General features: G+C 34.6%; 1 long non-coding RNA gene across 2 annotated transcripts in view; it reads left to right on the top strand.

Moving 5' to 3' along the window:
- The window catches only part of LOC149131736 (uncharacterized), an 85702-nt gene that overhangs the window by 1500 nt on the left and 59787 nt on the right, over positions 1-24415 (top strand). The window contains exon 2 of one of the 2 annotated variants that reach the window (XR_016245139.1): positions 15602-15868. The exons of the other annotated variant lie outside the window; for it this stretch is intronic. This is a non-coding gene — a long non-coding RNA (uncharacterized LOC149131736). Of the gene's footprint in view, positions 1-15601; positions 15869-24415 lie in introns of those variants that run through there. 2 annotated transcript variants of the gene reach the window in all.

Genomic DNA, 24415 nt, shown 5'->3' with positions numbered 1-24415 from the left:
CACTGAAACGGGAGATAGATATGTAGACAGATAGATAGATAGATAGACATGCAAACATCCTTATGGACGACAAGCAGTCGCCCATGTATACAAACGCTGTCCAAGGGAAATGGCAAAAGCCAATACAATTTGGCACCAGTGACGTAGCGACTCATTTCTACAGCTGAGTGAACTTGAGCAGCGTGACATAAAGTGACTTTTTCATGAACACAACGCACAGTCCAGCCTGGGAACGGAATTCACGACCTCATGATTGTAAGTCCGACGCTCTAACCACAGCCCTGCGCGCCTACATTAGTTTCATCTAATACACAACACAGACTTGAATGCAATATGCGCATACAGACACATACAACAACAAAATACATAGACATACGTACATATACATACATATACATGTGTGTGTGTGTGCGCGTGTATATATATACAGACATATATATATATATATATATATATATATATATATATATATATATATATATATATATATATATATATATATATACACATATATATATATATATATATATACACATATATATATATTTATTTATGTATGTATGTATGAATGTGTATCTGCATATGTATGCATCTATCTATCATTGTACACACGTACACACACATTTACACGTATAGACATTCATCCTTGTATCCGTCAAACCGCACGCATTCATTCCTGTATAAGCTCGATATTTGCGATGAAGCCAAATGAGGATCCTCAATTCATATCTAGATTTATAACACCATCTGATTAATAAGTATTTAATTAGCGATAATTTAGATTTCATTCATCCAAAGAATTCCATTTAAAGGAAACCAGCATCGACAAATCTAAAATAAACAAACAAAAAACCCACTTAAATCCTGATATCAATCCAGATAGATATTTAATCTTTTTAGGATATCATTTTCGCATCTATCATCTCTATCTCTTTAACACATATATTGGCAATGTTCAGATAATACTACTCTCCTCCATATAACCATTACACAAACAGAACCCCCCCCCATACACATATGTATTTATACACATATGTATTTATACACACACACACACACACACACACACACACACACACACACATATATATATATATATACACATATAAGTATGTATATATATATATATATATATATATATATATATATATATATATATATTCTTTCTCCTTGGCTCCGCTTGCCAAAACACCCCACTTCCCTCTCTGTGTTGTGCTTCATGCATACAATCATCCAGGCATTGTTTTCGGGCCAACTTCTGATGTCATCAGTCCTCAGACGTCTTTCCTAGTCTTCTGCTCTTCTCTCTGTCTTACTCCTTTTCTGGATGAACCTGGGCAATGACTCGTTGTGTATATGTCAAAAATATTAACGCTCTGTAAACTTCATTCTCGTATATATATATATATATATATATATATATATATATATATATATATATATATATATATAACATATGGCATAATTATAAACAGGGCAAATTTTATCCATTTCTCCGCATACTGATAAAACGATGAACAACCTTAATCGATTTTCGACCATTATTGGGTTCTCATCAGAGGCGTCTACACTTTTCTGACAGTCTCCAGAGAACCAAGCAGCCAAACTGCTTATATACTTAACAAGTGCAGCAGTTACTCTAGTGCACAAATAGTACGGGCTTCTTTCAGTTTCCGTCAACTAATTCCATTCACGAGGTTCTGGTCCACCTGAGGCTATAGTAGAAGATACTTGCTCAAGGTTGGGAACCAAGCTTCTTACCACACAGCCACGCCTGTGCATCGTCACTTCAAAAACAATAATACGCACACACGCCTATACACGTATGCACACAGACACACACGATTTGATATAAGAACCATCATTTTTCAAAGCAACCCTGTTAATCTACTCATTTCGTTAACCGCATAGTATATATATCTCTTGGCATAGTAAATATTCACTAAAACATACGCGGTTAATGGCCGGGCAAAATAAACATTTTCTTGACAACGAGAAAACATTTCCGATATTTACACATTTAATAAATTACGGAGGTGTTTTAGACACGATTTTCTTTTGATACTATATTTGCGTTCTATGATTGATTTAAGAACAACATAGCTGTTTGAAGTTTGTATCCTTATAAGAATATATAAGAAAATGAAGGTGCATGACTGAGTGGTTACGGTGTTGCACTCACGATCCCGGTTTCGATTCCCGAACCAAGCTGAGCGTGTAGATCTTTGGAGCAAAATATTTCATCGCAAGCTGTTCTACGATCGGTTTGGCATCTGTCGCACGGCATACTGGGCACCTGATTTGCAAAAGTAGTAAATCACGATGATGCTCCAGCATGACCTCAGCCACAAAAGTGGATCCATAAATGAATAGAAGAATATACAAACTCCTTCCAGGAGTCAGTACTTTGGACACATATACGAAGTCTGATAAAACAACAACGACGGTAACGACAACAACAACAACACATATCCATTTGGCATTCAAGCTCCTTCAAAGCTGTCCTCTTCTGATGCCACACTTTCTATCCAGCATCTTTTCTATTGATGGAGGTATTCCTGGAAATATTCTTTTCAAGTATTGAGCAGCTGCCATGTCGCATTCTCTTGGATTTCCTCGGCGCCTTGTAATCTGGTTGGGGGTTCTCCACTGTTAAGACTGAGCATTGGTTTCCGGATCATAATCATAGACCCACGGTTCTTTAGCTGTTTCGGCCGTTTTCAAAAAACTCTGGTCTTCCTCGAGACAATCAGGGAAAGCTTACACAGTTGAAACCAATGTTCTTTTCCGAGTGACCACACTCTACACACTTTACTTCAACGCGCTGCTATAAACAACGAAAGCGAGCGAGGAACTTAGTGTTGATGCGCGAGTTCAAGGTCAATATATGCCAAGCAGCTTAACGCTGCGTACTTTAGCTCCGTTACTTTTACAAACACCAACGTATTCTTTCTGCTTCAGAATTCGTTCGTCGCTCCATGCTATAAAATATTACACATTTCATAATACTTTTATAAAATATTATATTATATATTTCAGAACCTAATTTAAACTGACATCAAATTGAACTAAATATAATGTGCAAAAGATGCAGATCTCAATAATACGCTGCGCGTAGCCAGATTGATGTATCTATTGGGTGGACACTGTATGATATTTGTCAGTACAGTGTAGGAACGGGATCAAGTTTCGTGCCTGCATAAAATCTCGTATTTCCTTTTATGTCATGAAATCGTATTAATATAACGGTTTGGTTTCTTTGATGTTCACATCACTTGCTCAATATATATTTATATCTACATATATATTATATATGTATGCATATACAGATAGATATATGTATACATATACATGTATATATATATATATATATATATATATATATATATATATATATATATATATGTATATATATATATATACATACACACACACACACACACACGCACGCGTATGTAGGTCTGTGAGTGGGTTTCTATATCCACCTGTCTTTGTCTATCTATATCTTTCTCTCTCTCTCTCTCTCTCTCTCTCTCTATGTATGTATATGTATATATATATATATATATATATATATATATATATATATATATATATATATATATATATATATATATATATATAGATGTATACATGTGAATGTGTGTATGTGTATGTATTTATACATGTACATTTATGCACACATGTGTATGTATATGTGTATGTACGTGTATACATATGTATATGTTTATATGCATATATGCACACATATACACGCGTGCACACAGAGATATACACACATATATACAGGCACACGACGATGTCATGTCCAGAAAAGAGCACAGTCGATAATTCGTATTCTATGAGCTTAACTGTGTTGTACTCGTGCCTAAGACAAACTAACACAAAGACAATCCACACAAATTAGTTCACGCGCCAGTAATCCAAGCAATGTTTCCTGTGGCGCTGTAAGCTGCGCACTTCCGGTCGAATGGTGAAATTAATCTGAAGCTGGCGATGGCTAACCAAGTAGAAACAGGTTGTTTTAATAACTATGTCCTATTGGCCACAGCTTGTCGTCATTCAATTCAACGTGGCACTACATATCTATGTATAGTCAACCTCACAAACATATGTATATATGTGTATATATGCGTGTGTGTGAATATATATATATATATATATATATATATATATGCATGCATATGTATATCTATGTATGTTTGTGTGTCGGGTGTTTGTGTGAAACTATTCATATATGTACATTCGATCATACGTACGAACACAAATCATATACCCAGTCACGCACTACGTGCGGGTGAATGTGCATTCGCGTGTGTGTGTGTTCTGAATGAGGAATCGATTGCTGTCGCATCTATTGGTTTCGAAAGCATTATGCAATATTTCGAAGCTCTGCATTTCAAATGATCTATTACTCTGCAACTAAAGGTATTTATTTGAATGGTCGCATACATCATTCGGTTTTTAGAGAGCTTATCACGTGCAAACACACACACACACACACACACACACACACACACACACACACACACACACACACACACACACACACACATCTTTATTGCCCACAAGGGGATAAACATAGAGAGGACAAATAAGGCATTAAGTCGATTACATCGAACCCAGTGCATAACTGGTACCTATTTAATCGACCCCGAAAGGATGAAAGGCAAAGTCGACCTCGGTGGAATTTGAACTCAGAACGTAACGCCAAACGAAATAGCGCTAAGCATCACTTGACAACCGATGCTGGTGTGTTTATTTCCCCGTCACTTAGCGGTTCTGCAAAAAGGGAACGATAGTATAAGCACTAGGCTTACAAAGAATAAGTGTTGGGGTCGATTTGTTCGACTAAAGTTAGTGCTCCAGCATGGCCGCAGTCAAGTGACTGAAACAATTAACAAAAAATGTTTTAACCTACAAGCAAAAACCGATGCTAATATATTTCTAACGTTTTAAATTCTATAACCAGAAAGCCTATTGATCAGTATTGCAATTCTGCTTTGCACTTCCATAACTGCCACCCCACGTCTACCATAACCTTCAAAATATATCTATAACTCTTCCTTCATTTCTTAGTTATCTGACCTTCGTGACTAAAACTCTAATCTACAAGATACCCCGATGACAATACAACTTTCATCTTATTCTTTGAAAGCCACAGTAATATCCATCTCATATATCACATTCTACATTTAAATGCTACCTTAGATAACAAATATAGTCTTCCTTAAACTTGCCTCTGTATATTTAATCAAGATTCATTTGTCATTTATTACCAAAACGTCTTTAGCAAATATTTAGAATATATGGACAAATGTATTGACAACTGGCACTATATTATAATTATTAATTAAAATATAATTAGACAAATGAGTGGCACTCTAGAACGCTCATCTCGTAAACGTTAAATTTCCCCACAATAATTTATCTGTTGTGTAGCTATATTATTCCCAAGTTAAACATTGTGTGAATCACAATGCCGTAGACTCTGTTTTAGAAGACAGAGCTGAAATCATTTTTATTATGTAACTCGCTTATCATCTTCGTCAGTCTCTTTGTGTTCAATGTTTATCTCTTCAATGGCATAACCAATGTTATCTATTCTATGTCACTACCAATACTCGATAAATCTTTTCCACCATTCCAAGAATGATATATATATATATATATATATATATATATATATATATATATATATATATATATATATATATATATATATGTATATATATATATGTATATATATATATATATATATATATATATATATATATATATATATATATATATATATATATATATATATATATATATATATATATATATATGTATATATATATATGTATATATATATATATGTATATATATATATATATATATATATATATATATATATATATATATATATATATATATATATATATATATATATATATATATATATATATATATGTATATATATATATGTATATATATATATATATATATATATATATATATATATATATATATATATATATATATATATATATATATATATATATATATATATATATATATATATATATATATATATAGATACACATATATACATACAAATATATATATATATTTCTTGGATAAGCCCCACTGTGTGGCACGTTGGGCAAGTGTCTTCTACAAAAGCTTCGGGCCGATCAAGGCTTTGTCAGCTGATTTAGTAGATGGAAACTGAAAGAAGCCGATCGTATACAATAATGGATTAATGCACACACACACACACACACACACACACATATATATATATATGCACGTGTTCGATGCGAAAGATGCCAGGCTCGAAAAAGAAGTGGTGGAGCCAATTCCTTCGACTAACAATTCTTCAAGGCGGTGCCCCGGCATGGCCGCAGTCTGACGATTGGAAAAGTAAAAGATAAAAAGTACATGTATGCACATATATATACACATAAATGCACGCGCACATGTACATACTGAGAATTTCACGTTTGCTTCTACTTACAAAAGATTTTCCATGAATTTTCGAGACGAGCATTAGTCGGGTTAAAGGAGCTGACATCTTAATTGGGGTGCAGAGGTTACTCAAGAATCTCACACCCACCACCAGTTGGGGGAGGGAACCCCCATGCATACATGAAAGTAGTGAGTCGTTTGACCAGAAATAGCTGTCAGTTAAATGAAACAAACGGAGGAACATAGTAGATAAAATTATCTTAGATATATTAAATGTAAACGTGGGTGTTTTATCCACGCTTTTTCAGAATACATTTGAGGTTAAACAATTACAACACACCAAAAGCAATTACTCCGAGTGCAGTGTAAATACTCCTGTTAGCCTACATATAACACGACCTCCTATGTTTTATCTGTACACAAAATCCATAGTTTGCTCTCCACATGTTATCAACACATTTTGTGTTAAACAATAAATATTTTCAAATTTCATAAATCTATAACCTTTGATTTAAATATAACTCGTCAGTGTATGTTCTAATGCATACATACATACCTACACACGCATACATACATACACACACACACATACGTACATATATATTACCTACATTTATACATACATACATACATACTGATATATATGTATATATGTAGATATATGTATATATATATATCTATGTATATGTATGTATGTATATGTATGTATGTATATCTATGTATGTGTGTATATCTGTGTGCTCATGTATATAATATATGCAAACTTATTTATTCATATATGTGTGCATATAAGCAGATATATGCATATGTACACACACACACACACACACACACATATATATATATATATATATATAGGCATATTATATAATAATATATATATGCATATATATATATGTATATATATGTTTATATATATATATATATATGTATTCTTCTTTCATATATATATAACAATGACACTGATGGAAAATTTAATATTATTTCTCAATTATATAATCAATAATTTGTGTTGGGTGGGGTGGGGGTGTGGTGTGGGAAATTATACTTTGTTGAAACACAACAAAGAAAAATGAAAATAAAGTGTGATGACATTTATTTTCTTCTATAATATCATAAAGACAAACTGGAAAACATCACACGTTGTATTTGACATTTTGAAAACCGACACTACCACTTCCCCTACGTCATATCCGGGTTAGCTTTTGATGTAGTCTCAAAGTTGAAAGGCATTCAACTAATTTGATACAGTGAAACACTTTTTCCCCGCGTGAGTTTAGGTCAGGCTTTTAGATGCAAGTCACTGGCATCGATGCCCTGGTTATTGAGAAAGTGATTGTGTATACATACAAAGATTCTCAGTGGAATTATTGGAAACTGGGGGTAAGGTGGGGAATCGAAAGACAGCACACACGCCTCCACAAAACCTAAAGCAGATACAAACATGGACACACACACACATGCACACGTACAATCACGCACACATATGCAATCAGAGACAATACACAAACACAATCACAACAACGACACGCATACGTGCTTATACGCTTATAAATACACGCTCAGATACACACATATATATGAGCATATTTCAACGTATAACGTAATGGAATTATATACGCATATATATATTATATCATATATTATATATTTTTTATCATATACATGCATATATATATATGCGGTCCTCCAGCATGGCCGCAGTGAAATGTCTGGAACAAGTAAAAGAGTGAAAGTATATATATATATATATATATATATATATATATATATATCGCATAATTCAATACATATATTAGACGCAAATCTTTATTGTATTATATTTAGGTATGTCTGTCTGTCTGTCTGTTTGTATGCATGTATATATGACTGAACGTATATATGCATGTATGTATATATGTGTATCCATGCATACATATATAATAGAGATTAGACAAAATAATCGTTAACTATAATATACGTAGTCATTTCTTAATCAGAAAATATTGAGGTTAATTCATACATATTTAGGTGCATGCTCAAACCCATTTTCATATCCAACCATCCAACCACCCATCCAGCAATCCATCAATCCCACCATCTCTACATCCATCCATCTGGGCATTGGTTCATCTATCTGTCCACACACACACGTCTACCCACACACGTACACACCACACACACATGTATATAAACATACATATATACATACACTTATACACACACACACACACTAGTATGCCAGAGAATCTCCCCAAAACATGACACCAATATCTTAGAATTATCTCAGCATAATACGATTATTTGGAAGAAGGCAACCAACCAATGTCACTGTAAACAAATCTCCTTAAACCATAAACCCACAAACACTTTGCGCTTTAATGGGGTGAAAGAGAAATCTTCCAAACACACACACACACACACACACACACACACACACACACACACACACACACACATACACACACACACACACACACACACACACATATATATATTTCTCGCTAACAATGAGCGAGATAACTTATGACTCAGAGCTCTTCAGCTGTGACAAGCCAGCATTTTTATGAGTGTGTAGGAATTATCAATCTTGGTAATTTTTTTAAAAAGCAATACGGTGCAACATTAGGGAGATCTGGCTGCTGTTTTTAGCAGTGAAAGTGACCAAGAAGTGTTACCTTCGTTATAAAGGCATATTTCAATATATGATTTGTACTTAACCCTAGGTCTGGCACTGCGATAATGATCATCCAGTCTTTTCTTTTCAGATACATTAAAAGAACACACTGTCCTATGTTCTCCTTTAATAACACATGAGATATTGACTATTCGCTGTCGCTGGAATGTAATTTTAAAGGAATTTGACTGCTAGTTTTAGTATGTCCAGCGAGCGAGACCAAGCCTCCATCAATCCAATCACTGTTTCTGTAGTATATCGGTAGATGGTGAATTAATATTCTACCGCAATGTTCTGCTATAATCCATGATGCGGTTCAATCCAGGAAGGGAGCCACCACATGGTATCATGAATGCTAAAATTAGCAGCCAAATCTCCCTCATACGCTATACAAAGTCTCTAGAGCGTCATGACTGTAATAAAATTTGATGACAGGCTCGCCCAATCTGCGCCGACATGGGGTTAAACCACTGCAAGAACAATACTAAGAAGATAGCGCCTGACATTTTTTATATCACAGTAAGTGTGTGCTGTTAATGGTAAACTTAGAGTTAAATGGAATTATTTATCTTATATATGGCCCGTGGTGATTCTATTTCAAGTTCTCCGCTATATTTTAATCAATTCTTCACAACGCAACCAGCTTGAGCTCTTTCTGAATGAAGTGAACTGTGAGTTGTGAGAAGAAGGCATCTGTTAGTTATTACACGGTTCAGCAGATATACATTCTCTTTTGTTCCCTTCGCTTTTAGAAATTTTTGGACTGAATTAAAGAAAATGCCTTGCAACCATCCCAGATGGAGATGTCATCGTCAATAAAAATATCAATAGTTTGAACCATTATAAAGACGAACAGAGAGAGAGAGAGGGAGAAAATATAGCAATACCTCGGATAGATCCGGTCATAACCAGTGGTGGATTTTGCAAAGAATCAAGTACTTTTAACCGATTGAAATCTCAAGACAGCGATAAAGCTTTCAATAAATCATTACGGACTCACAAAATTGTGGGAGTCAACTGCTTGTTCTTTTTTATTGAAAATTCGTTTTGTAATAGCAAGGTTTAGTGTTCAATCTCACAACGTGGCTCATTGGACGAATGCAGTTACTTTGAGTCAACTTGATGACACACCCGAGGAATACTTGTTGTTTTTGAATATCGCAGCTGTTGAAGGAGTACTTGCTATTCTTGAATATCACAGCTAACCAGTTACAATGCTTTAACACCTCAACATAGCGATTCGGTGCTTTTAGTAGAGTTCGCCTAGTGCCAGCTTTCAGATGAAATCTCCGATTTCTCTCACACTTTCTCTTAGTTACTGAGTGCAGAGCAGGGCGTAGTGTTCATGATCCTTGTAGGCTTCCCAAATCCAATATAGTCGATGTAGTTACTGTCCCATTTAAACTGTTGTTGATCAACACCTGTTGGAGAATACATGAGTAGGGGGTGGGGTGGAATTCAACGAGGTGATATGCCGTCTCGACGGCCTTTATTCCTAGGATTAAATCATGTAATACAACAAAATTGCTGATATTTCAATCTACCAGCAGAATTTCTTCTTATGCGGTGCGAAGCATTATAAATTTATTGGAAGGAACATGAAATGAAAACCCAAACTGATAACGGCAAGAAAAGAAAAAAAAACCCAACGGAACAGATTTTAAGAAAACAACCATCGATTATTTGAAATCTATCACGATGTAAACTCAGTCTGAGATATTGAAGATATTATTCTTTTACTCGTTTCAGTCATTTGACTGCGGCCATGCTGGAGCACTACCTTTTAGCACAACCATCCCTGAAATTGCTGACCGACCTTGCGCCAAAATTTGGAAATAATATTAAGTGTTATGTATTGAACCAGCAATATTAAAATGGAATAATTGATATGGAAAATAGCAGTAAAATTACTAAATAGCAAAAAAGAAAAAAAAAACGTCAAATGTAGATAATAGTATATCGATAAAAAAACGGATCTCTTTAGGACAGAATGACGAATCTCCTACAATTACTTAAAAAACGTAAAGTTGTAAACTACTGAATGTAATAAACGCGAACGCACAAACGACAAGGAAGCCTTGAACGCACACCAGGGACTCTATAGTTGTAGCACGATTTGCATGAAATAGCTGTCAAATCTCTCACAGATCACGTTATAACGTTATTCATACACACATTCGAAAATATAGTTAATGTTGCATTATATTCGGAAAATAGAAAGTTGGATGGGATAATCCCGAAGGAATTAATATTTAATGGAGTCACTACCAGTTCAGCGCTTACCTGCGGCTAAACAGCAGCAACGACAATAGGAAAAACTACAGCATTACACAGAATGGCGAAACTAACTGAAAGAAAGAGAAAACTAAGGAGAAAATATCAAAATATACACAATTGAATAATGGTGTGCAAAACCTCACTATGGTTAATTAATCAATTTTAAAACAAATTTACAAAAAGGTTGGACAATTAGAAGATGTTAATTATAATAATTAGAGAGAACGAGCTGTTTTAACAAGCGATGATTACAATTTAGACCTCATTATGTCACATGCTGTTTCAGGGCTATAGATCCACGCATGCTCTGCCCCTCTGCTTCTTTCCGCTCTCTCTCTCTCTCTCTCTCTCTCTCTGTCTCTCTCTCCCTGTCTCTCTCTCTCTGTCTCTCTCTCTCTCTTATTGTTTACTGTTCGCTAACCATCACCAGGGAATATTTAGAGAATATTTGCTCCACTGAAACAACAGCAGTCATGTTGTAAGACTAAATTTATGAATGTTGGCATTAATAAATTCATATTTAACATATTGTATTCAATACACAGTTCTTTCATTATTGTTTTAGGCAGTGAAACCAAAATAATATAAATATAAATCTATAAATATAAAAATAAAGGGCAAAGTGATAACCAGAAAAGAGTCCGTTCAAATGCATCTATACGATCGTTTCAAAGCATGTTGCAGCACTTCGTCAATGTAAAACCCATTGAGAAAATACAAAAGCAATGACCTTTTCACCAGGAAAAAACTTACAAAAGTGTCACATTTCTAGTTGTTAAGGTGGCACAGAAATGTGACACATTTGTAAGTTTTATGAACGTAGCATTAAAAACCTCATTGACAGACGGAAGGAGGTCATAGAGAAGAATAATGACAATGTTAATGATTAAATCTGATATCGTATGTTATTATTTTATTGTGCCTTAAGAAACGGACAGAACTCTCAGTACAACCTGATATATAAAAGAAGGAACGGCACAGAGGCTCCTGGAATAAACTGAACCATACATCAACAGGAGCAGACGCAGAAAACGTACTTGGCCGATAGTGCAAGGACGCCAAATTATTCGTTTGAAACGGGGACCTGCTTAAATTCTAAAAGTGAAATATTTAGTTGATGCCCTCACGAGAGAGACATTCCTGTTTAGGACATGGAATTCCAGGCTGGCTAACTAGTAAACGGAAATTGAACATAAACTGACTGTTTTCAGACACAACTGGAACCGATCGACAGGAGGAGATAACTTCAACTAACGCAGAAAGGGATTTCGCTTCGAAGAATTTCGTCTCAGGGTCTTTTCCACAACCCTGATAAACGTAACCTTCTTATCTCCTCATCTGCATTAGGAAGAAGGTTACGCACTTCCAGCCTGCAGGTTTCGTGACTACCCTGTATTGACAGAGCCTATCAGATGCGAAGCCAATGGTAAATATTCGCCCGACCATAACTAGCGACTCATATATATATATATATATATATATATATACACACACACACACATATATATATATATATATATGTGTGTGTGTGTGTGTATGCATGTATGTATATATGTATGTATGTATGTATGTATGCATGTAAGTGTGTTATGTATGTATGCATGTATGTATAAAACATCCGCCTGAATAGGTAAGTTTTGTTTAGTAGCGAAAGAAGAATTTTATGAAATTGGATTATAAAGTATTAAAATAACAAGCATATATAAAATAAGGAGAAGAGCTCTCACTAAGAGAAAAACGGCGGGAGAAATATACAGAAACTTTGACAATGTATATCCTGTAACAGTAAGAGCACACTACCTATCAAGTGATACACATAGCAGAACAGAAGACACAATGTAATTATGTTTGTCAGTTACGTTTATATGTCACAAAAGTACGCCATTTTTGTTGGTGTTAGTTATATATTAAATCTGTTTATGATTTATATTGTATTCAAAGAATGAAGAGTCGCCGACAGGGGCAGGTAGTCCTCTCATAATTCATGTATGTATATATGCCATCTATATCTATCTGTCTGTCTGCTTATCTATCTATCTATCTATCTATCTATCTATCTATCTATCTATCTATCTATCTATCTATCTACACACACGCATACACACACGCATACACACACACATCTTGAATATTTATACAACTATACTCATAGATTCACAAATGCACAAATATTTATTTATTATATGATATACACGTATCAAAACATCTATCCATCTATCTATCTATCTATCTATCTATCTATCTATCTATCTATCTATCTATCTATCTCTATCTATCTATCTATCTATCTATCTATCTATCTATCTATCTATCTATCTATCTATCTATCTATCTATCTATATATATATATATATATATATATATATATATAAAATATGTGTATGTATATACATATACTTGTTTCAGACTGTACACAGATTTTGCAGCACCGATTTGAGTGAGTTTAGACGAAATAATAGACTCCAATACTGATTCCTTTTTAAGCCTGCTGCTAATTCTAGGGCTCTCTCTTGCGGCAACACTGATTTACGAGGAAGAAAACACCTCAGCAATGATTGTCAAACGGTGGTGGTGGGACAAACACAGACACGACGACATGCGCGCACACACACACACACACACACATACACACACACACACATACACACACACACACATGCACATATACACGACGGGTGCCTTTCAGTTTCCGGCTAACATATCCACTCACAGGTTTTCTGCCAGGTCCGACATTATACTAGACGACATTTGCCCAGAAACTCAGGCTAAACCCATAAATCGTCCTACCCCATTATAACATATATATATATATATATATATATATATATATATACCTAAAAAGTTCCTGGCTTTGGGTAAAAGAAAATATGATTTCGCTCAACATATTCCCTTCTTAGATTCACACATTTATTGCAGCGGCCCTTCATTTGGGAGGATAGACCTCCATCCAGTCCTTTCGGGAAACCCTTAAAGTCAAGAACGTTTCAACATCACCTCTATTTTCTATACTATCCTACCCTAATTCTCATTCATACGTCACGCATAAATTATCCATGTTTATAAACATTGTAAATAGTTAAGTATTATTTACGGATTGCACATATTGGCTGCCAGGACGGAACAGATACGCGAGAAGATGGATGAAGCTGTGACAGAAGTTAGAGAAACAGCTCCAATGTGTTTGAGAGATATTTGAACGTGTAAAGGCATTTCACTTGAGTTTGTCACAGAGAAAATATTTGTCGCTTAAGATAATAAAGCGTTTAAACACCACCGTTAGCTCAGAGCGGAATTATTGGAATGATGGATGCATTTCCATCTCGTTTGCTCATTTCACTATTTGATAAGGGATTCAAGTCTGGCCAGATTAGGACTCAAAAGGCTTCTGTATAATAAATCAGTAAATATTTTGTATTGGCTGCGCGAAATGCCAATCAACTTAGACTTAGCTCTTAACAACATGCAAGCGAATTATCTATCTATCTATCTATCTATCTATCTATCTATCTATCTATCTATCTATCTATCTATCTATCTATCTTTGCGTTTATATATGTGTGTATATATGTACATATATATACACGTATATACACACAAACGTATATTCATATGTATATATACATATATAGAGACATATATACGTACGCAAACATATAAGTATATATATATATATGTACACTTGTGTGTGTATATTTATATATACCTGAGTGTAGACACACAATGTCACACACACATGCACACTCAGCGACTATGCGCGCACGCAAGGCAATGCGAAACATTTTCGATGGAGATAAGAAAAGAAGACGGAGAAAAGGGAGAAAGAGTGATTTAGAGAGAGATAAAAAGAGGAAGAGAGAGAGAGAGAGAGAGAGTGAGAGAGAGAACCATAGTGCCATGCCCAGCTGGGTGTGTAGCTTGTCATTGTTCAAAATATAGACAGTAATAACGGTGAAACGAAGAACATTTTATTTAGCTTTGAATTCGAAATAAAACAAAACTTCCTTCTTTTTCTTATCATTGCCGTCATCATCATCGTCATCATCGTCGTGGTCATCATCAACACCATCATCAACACCACCATCATCATCATCACCATCTGTTGCTACTGCATCATCATCATCATCATCGTCATCATCATTATTGTTGTTGTTGTTGCCGTTTGTAATAGAGATTGTCAGTGTATTATTTTGTGAACAACACTTTCTTTATTTGCAGAATTCTTTACAAGGAGAAGAATCTATTTCCCTCTCCCCACCACCACCGCTACCACCACCACCACTACCCAAGTTCCAAAAGATTTCTGAGAAATGGATTTGACGATATAAATATAAAAGGAATTCATAAGATGGTAAACTAATTTATTAAAAAAAGAAAAAGAAATAGACAAACACACGCACGCATTCATATGTATATGCGTGGACATACACAGACGCACACACACACACACGCACACACACATAGTTATATATTTTCAGAGAGACATACAGATATATATAGAAAGATGTACAAATATGAACATACGTATATGTATGGGTATGTATGTATATATATATATATATATGTATACATATATGCATACACGCACGTAAATATATATACACACATACATATATACACACACACACACACACACACACACAATCACACACACATATATATATCTATATATATATATATATATATATATATATATATATATATATATATATATATATATATATATATAGAGAGAGAGAGAGAGAGAGAGAGAGAGAGAGAGAGAAGAGATAGATAAATACTTATATATATGACATATATATATATATATACATAATTCTACATACATATACACAAACGCGCACGCACACACATATATACTGATGTATATATATATATATATATATATATATATATATATATATATATATATAATCACATACACACACACTCACATAAATACATATACATACGCGCACATACACAAACACAGGTATATACAGATGTATACATATATACACACACAATATATATATATACAGATGTATACACACACACAAACACACACACACACACACACACTCACATACAAAATACGTTGGGTATCTTTCAAAATGATTTTAAAATGGAATGGAAGCAATAAATAAATAAATAAATATGCACATAAATAAAAAAGAATAAAACAAACCAAAGTTTCAAGAAAAGATAAAAAAAGAATGGGAAATTCAGAACCCAAAAATTCTTCTCAAATAAAATCGAAAATAAATATTTCGAAATAATTTTGCAAAATAAGAAAAGTGTATAAAAATGTGATATTGAAATTCGTCTGGATAAAAGCTTTTGTCCTTACTCCATAACTCTCGCTGTTAAATTGCGTATTTTTTATGATTTACACTTTGTATACAATTAGGAGAAGAAGCAAATACTAAAATCTAAAGAAAAATACAAGTGAACATACGAATTTAAATAAAATTCGTGTAGATATATTGATGTAATTTAATTTAGTCAAACTGAAACAAGCGTCGACATTTTTTTACAGTTTTCTCTCACGAAATATAAGCGTCGTTCGTTAAGGACACCATTTTCATTGTTAGAAAAAAATTATTTTTTCACCTTTATGTCTTAAATTCGGTTTACGTTGATCGAGAATTCAATACAGTCGTTTAATAGCTAATTCCTTCATTTCATCCTCCAATTCAGACTAATAGATTATCTAAAAATTGAACTAGGATTATCCAGCAAACACCTTACATTAGAATAATATAAGTAGGCTCTCTACAGGTCACACGACACTTGTAGGAAACACTCCTCTCTCTCTCTCTCTCTCTCTCTCTCTCTCTCTCTCTCTATTTATCTATCTATCTGTCGACCTTCTCTTCTGTCTGTCTTTTTATTCATCTAGCTTTACACCCACTCTTATATCCATAAACCTTTTATATATCCTTAATCCCACAGGAACCTTTAAAACCTTCATATCCATAAATCTATCCGGTAAAATTAAACTTGCTCCATACCGCCTCGTACTTTACTATGTTGAATAGTATTTTATTTTAATTTATTTCATTTCACCCTCCTCCTTCAGCTCCCTAACCTCTCCTGTTTGTGGCGTTCCACTGTTATCCTACATTATATCAGAGGAGAACGTATCTCACTGTCAACTCGCCGGACACTTTTTCTTATTTTATAAATCTGAGTCTTAAGTTTTTCCAACAATGGAAAATTCGATTCTGTCATATATATTTAATATTTATATGACACAATGTTCGTTAACCACTTGAAAATGATGTAGCATTTTCCTTTAATTGCTAAAATTACAGAATTTATAATATAAGTTATAATGAAACAAATTACAGAAAGAATAATGACTGGATTTGTGAGGTTTGATTAAGAAGTTATGAAGAAGTTATTGATATATTCTTGTCGATATAAAAACTCTTGAATTGTCATTTTCTCTTTTTAATACTCCAGGTTACTTTGCGACTTTTATTTTCCTGCCATTCTCTTTCAATATTGTTTTTCAGAACTGCCAAGTGAATGAAATAGCTCTTTAATAAAAAAGCGAAAAAAGGTTATCAACTACAGTTAAAGAGAAAAGTAGCGGCTACCTTAGTGATGGGGTGGTTCAATGATTTGACTATACAAATCCTATAGACCTGCGATCTTTTCCCTGTGTGCTTGAAAAACGGAGCAATATTCAGTATTCTCAAATAAAACTGAAGCTACAAGTTGCTCCACCCGGTAGAAACAGTAACAAAATATTCCTCAATCTACCTCAACTGTATTTAAAGAGCAAAATGCATACTGGATGGTGCAGTCTCAGGAACCCAAGTCTGTCTCTTTACTATCAACTCGAAATTATATATATATATATATATATATATATATATATATATATATATATATATATATATATATATATATATATATATATATAATTGGTTCTCCCTCGGTTACTGCAGTGAGTAATGCGGTTGATGAAATCGACGGATTAACCTGATCGTGAAACTAACGTGTGACACGCATACTCTTAAGGTAGTTCTCGGGGAGATTCAGTTTAGCACAGAAGGTGGTAAGGTTGGCCCTTTCAATTACAGGTATAACTCATTTTTGCCAGCTGAATGAACCAGAACGTAGACGCGCTCAGTGTCACAACGCCTTGTTTATATATATATATATATATATATATATATATATACATTATTTATATTACATATATATATATATGTACGCGCATGTATAGTATAACAGTGAGAAACTGCTGACAACGACACTATAAATGGCATGTCAGCAAATTTCAATGCACGTACGCGTGTCAACCGAAGTACAACTTAGAGGATGTGGGTTCAAGTTGCAGTCATGACCGAATGCAGTACTCTTTTCTTATACCTTTATAAGTGATTCCACACACATTATGAATATATCTTGCATTCTACGTCAATATTGGAAATCAATAATGTCTACAGGAGTAATCGTAGTATTAGTGGTGGTAATAGTAGTACTATAGTAATATTAGTAGTAGTAGTAGTAACAGTAATTATGCTGGTATCTATAATATATTAATTATTGAAGGAATCAGTTTTGCAAGAAATTGCTATAATATTATCTCACGTAGCTAATGAGAAGACCACTTAATCGATTCTAACTGCTTATCTATTTGTCACTTTATCGATCCATCGATCCATTTGACTCTTTAAATACATTCCACTTAGTATGTCAACCTCCCTACCGCCCAAAGTCTTCATTCATTCACTTACCTCTCTCTCTCTCTCTCTCTCACTCCCGTTGTTCTTTCTCTTTCTCTCTTTGTCTCTGACAGTTCCATACTTATAGCACTGTATTTCTTTTATCAGTTTCTATCGCGCTGATTTATATATTTTTGTTATAAAGTGTTGACTACATCGTACATGCATGCATACATACATGTAAGCATAGATGTGTGTTTCAACACATACACACACATGCATACGTGTGTATAGAAATACTGATATATATATAAATACCTATTTACATACATACATAAATAAACACACACACACACACACACACACATATATATATATATATATATATATACGCACACACTCACAACTTATGCCAGTATGCTAATCACACAAACACGCAAACAAACGCAACATAACTTATCCACTTAAGATATAAGTGGAATGTCTGATTTACCTTCCTATAAATCACAGACTGAATATTCCATCGTTAATATTTAAACAGGTAATGTAATCGCTGAATATCGTTTCATGTTGCCCTTCTTTTGCGCTTTCACACCATCGCCATTATCATCACCACAACTACCTACATCCTCCTCCTCCTCCTCCTCTTCTTCCTCGTCGTCGTCGTCGTCGTCGTCGTCGTCGTCGTCGTCGTCGTCGTCGTCATCATGCTGGTACTGAAGCATCTCCGCGGTAACAGCAATGTCGTCAGAGTAACGAAACACGAGCTTCAGAAAAATGAGCAAAACCGTTCTTCCATCATTGACCTAGTTGTTGTTCTACCTGCGTTTGCATTTCTCTCCGCTGTTCTCCTTCCTGTTGTACTATTGTCGCTTTCACATTTGTCATTGGTGTTTTTTGTTGTTGCTGCTGTTGCAGGTGTTACTCTGGCTTATGTTAGTGCTGCTGCTGCTGAATTGTTTGCTTTTGTTTTCTTATTGTTTTTATACGTCCATGATAAGGTGAGGTGCAACTTAGCAGAATGCTGAGTACAGACGTTCTGGACGTGACACTCCTGTCATTTGTGCATATTTAGAAAAACATGCACCACCATACCACACAACACGACATCACATCACACCACCCTGCACACACTAGCACTGACCACTTCCCAGCACCCACTCCATCATCCACACACCTGCACATGCACACGTCAAGGTCACCAGCCCCCTTCCACACGCACACACATGCTCTCTTATGCAGACGCGCGCGCACCTTTACTATCTTCCCTTCTTCCTAGCTCTTCTGTGTGATCCCTCTGTCCGGCATTCGCCATGATAGATCGCTAGCCGTTACCTTTTTTTCTCTCCTTGTTTCTTTCTGTGTTCCTTTCTGTGGAAGAACGTAGGCTCGAAACGTTAAAGACTTTTTCATTTCCCGAGCGTTATACTAATACATCTGTTTGTTGTCTACACCACCTGCCTTCGTCTTTTTTTGTATGAATTCTCCCTATATATAAATATATATATACTATATGTATGGGTGTATACATCCATACATTCGTACATAACATTTATACATGCATTCCTCTGGGACAAGGGAGGTGGCATTGGACAAATATGATAATCCTTAGCTTTTGTCTTCTTTTAACTTTTGTACATAATTTTAGAGAAGGCTTCGCTTGACAATTTAGTCAGAAGAAACACGTTAATTACGCTACCAATCAAGTTAGTAACTAGAGTAATTTGAATCATGTGATATGGTCCATAATGAAACGAATAGGGACTGAAATGACGAAAGCTATAAAGAAAACAAAAAATGTTTGAGATTAAAATTATAAAAAAAAACACCAACGTAAAAAAGGAAATAACGAATTTCTAATGGTATCTCAGGAAAATGTGTTATTCCTGTAATATGAAAGAATAGTATGCGGAATGATATTACCATAATTGATAAACCCTTTTGGTTTTCGTGCTCTAATGAGGCTGAGCCTATGATTATTTATAATCTAAACGCTGCCTTGTCTTTAGTGCTGATTGAATGATATGCGAATGGTTTTGCATCCCTCATGTTTGGCGGTGGGTGTAGTTTTTGCACTTCTTTAACACTGGTGGATATATGAGTGCTGCAGGATATATATCTTTATCAGGGACATGAAATCACGAAGTGTAAGTAATACAAGAAACGCGCTGATATGGAGAACAAGATTTAAAGCAGGTGTTTGCTTCTAAGGGTTCTAATTGTTGTATGGCATTCAGAGCTGTATAAAAGCGAGCATGTATTGTAGTTTGCGCGAATGAACCTTGAAGTAGCTTAGCCGTAACTTAAGTATTTATTAAATGCTATATCTATCTATCTATCTATCTATCTATCTATCTATCTATCTATCTATCTATCTATCTATCTATCTACAAATATATATATATATATATATATATATATATATATATATATATATATATATATATATATATATATATATATATATATATACATACACACACACATATATATATATATGTATACGTATTTGTGTGTATGTATGCGAAGTTATATTATAAATGTCATTCGATATTACAACGCCCCGCGCTGCCAGAAGCTCTGTAGTTGGTAAGTTTACGTGATGATCATTAAGTGATACAAAGAGTAAACGTATTTAAGTTAACTGAATCTGAATAGTTGAATAGTTATTTTTAATGAGTAGCGCCGGAAGCGGAAGTCACTGAAATTGCTAACTGATTGTCCACCATTGCTATCCAATACTAACCAACATCAAACAGAATTGAACATCGTAACGAGGAAGAAGGAGTGGGGTATTGAAAAGGATGTGTACGGGGAGAGGAGAGAGAATAAATAGAAAGTAAAGTCTTTGCAGTGGGAGCGGTAATGCAGCCGTACAACGGACTGAAGGAGCCGGTTTCGAATTATCGTGTCACCATTGCAGGGCTTGCTTTCCATCCATATTGGTGGTTACAAAGAGAAGGAAAAAAAAAAGATAAAACTAAAGTACAGCATGCTATTAAGAGTACTCGTGTATTGCAAGTTTATCCATTAAAAAAATGTAGTCGTTTTAAAATCCTCATTTAATTTACTATAGAAAACATCGGCGTTCATATATGCACGTACAGACGCACACACAAACACAAACACACATATGCACACACATACACACACAAACACACACACACACACACTTGCACACATGCGCAAACAGTCATAAGCAATTATGCATATTTATATAAACATAAATTTTATAATTGGTCAGAGTACTCATTATTGTGGCAAAAGGCGGTTTCAAATGCCTGAAAACCTTGGAACTCCCATACCAGGACTCCAGAACCGTTTGCAGGTAACTCATTCCTAGGACGGACGGACACACACGCGCACACACACACACACACACACACACACACACACACACACACACACACACACACACACACACACATACACACACACAGACAAAAGCACGCACGTGCGTGTGCGCTTATATATGTGTGTGTGTCTATATATGTATATATTTATTTCTCTCTCCCACTATCTCTCTCACTCTTACTCACTATATATATCCATATATGAATATGTATACTCACACACCTGCACGAACACACACGCATACACACACACACACACACACACACACACACACACACACACACACACTCACACACGCATATATATATATATATATATATATATATATATATATTCAAAAGAGAGGCGAACTATTTATGAGTGTGCGTGTGTGTGATTGTGTATGTGTGTTTCAGAAGTGGATATATATTTATTTATTTATGTGTTTCAGCCAAGTGGCTGCGGTCATGCTGGTGCAATATATATATATATATATATATATATATATATATATATATATAGAGAGAGAGAGAGAGAGAGAGAGAGAGAGAGAGAGAGAGAGAGAGAGAGAGAGCGAGAGCGAGAGATAGAGTGATAGAGATAGAGAGAGAGAGAGAGAGAGAGAGAGAGAGAGAGAGAGAGATAGAGAGATAGAGAGAGAGATAGAGACATAGAGAGGAAAAGTAAGAGTAAGAAAGGGATTGCCCATTCAAAGACAACACTCTTAATTCTATGAACGTGGAATCGGTGTAGTATTTTCTAGAGGAGAATTATATTTCCTCTTATTTTATTTTCCTCTTATAACAATATATTCCAAGTTTGAGATGATATTTAGCTTTTCAGTTTTAATGAACTATTGGTAAATATCACCAGTCATTGTGCAACATATTCATTGAACGCACGTATTTGTGTGTACGTGTGTGTTTGTGTGTTTGTGTGTGCGTGTGTGAGTGTTTGCTATTCTGTGTGTTTTGCATTGCGTTTCTTTGAGCGTGGCTGCGTGTGTGATTTTTCTTTGCTAAATGAGATGGAAGTTTGTTATCAATAATGAGTTAATGATTAGCTAATGCATCTCTCTCTCCCTCTCTCCGTCTCTCATTCTCCCTCTCTCGCTCTCTGTCACTGTCTTTCTCACTCTCTTTATACATATATATATATATATATATATATATACATAATACGGAAGAAATATATAGTATATATATATAAATATATGCATACTGAAACGTAAGTAGCTCTGAAAGATATAGTTAGTCTCTCTCTCTCTCTCTCTCTCTCTCTCTCTCTCTCTCTCTCTCCCTATATATATATATATATATATATATATATATATATATCTACCTGTCTATGTGTGTGTGTGTCTATTCTTGATATTGTGACCCACACACATAAACACTTGCCATCAAATAAATATGATAGATAAATGTAAGTGCGTATATATATACGTGATTTTATATACTTATAGTATGCGTGTTTTCGTCTGTTTATGCAGGAGTGTGGGCTGGTTGTTAAACGTGAGGTTTTCAAGTACATTTAGCGATTAATATTATTCCGTATATAATATAATCTACATCCTTACAATTTAAGCTTTGATAATGTTTTCTAAATGTCAATATGGCGGAATTACAAACTTCATGTAAATACAAAAGAGTAGAGTTTTGATTTAACAAACGAGTATTATCAATAGAAATAATACTATAAATAATATTTTTCAGCATGGCTTTACAAACTGTGTCTTCATATCCATTGTTAGAGTTGTCTTTGAACCGAAGAAAATTAATTATGGAATATCAAAAAGTTAATTGTGAAAGCATCGGGTTGGCGAAAAGTTCTATGCAGTACCAAGGAATGGGATTTTGTCAATTAGATACAAATGAGGGTAGATTAAAATGACATTTTAGCCACATGTCATATCATACTTATTATTCATTAATGTAGATCAATTTCCGCGCGTGTACACCACTCTTTCTTTCCCCCGCTCTCTCTCTCTCTCTCTCTCTTTCTCTCTACTCTTTCTCTCTCTGCTCTCTTCCTGGCA

The sequence above is a fragment of the Octopus bimaculoides genome, chromosome 19, assembly GCF_046866305.1.
Source record: "Octopus bimaculoides isolate indiv1 chromosome 19, ASM4686630v1, whole genome shotgun sequence".
In the NCBI taxonomy this organism is placed as follows: domain Eukaryota; kingdom Metazoa; phylum Mollusca; class Cephalopoda; order Octopoda; family Octopodidae; genus Octopus; species Octopus bimaculoides.
This window is presented reverse-complemented; position numbering and strand designations above follow the sequence as displayed.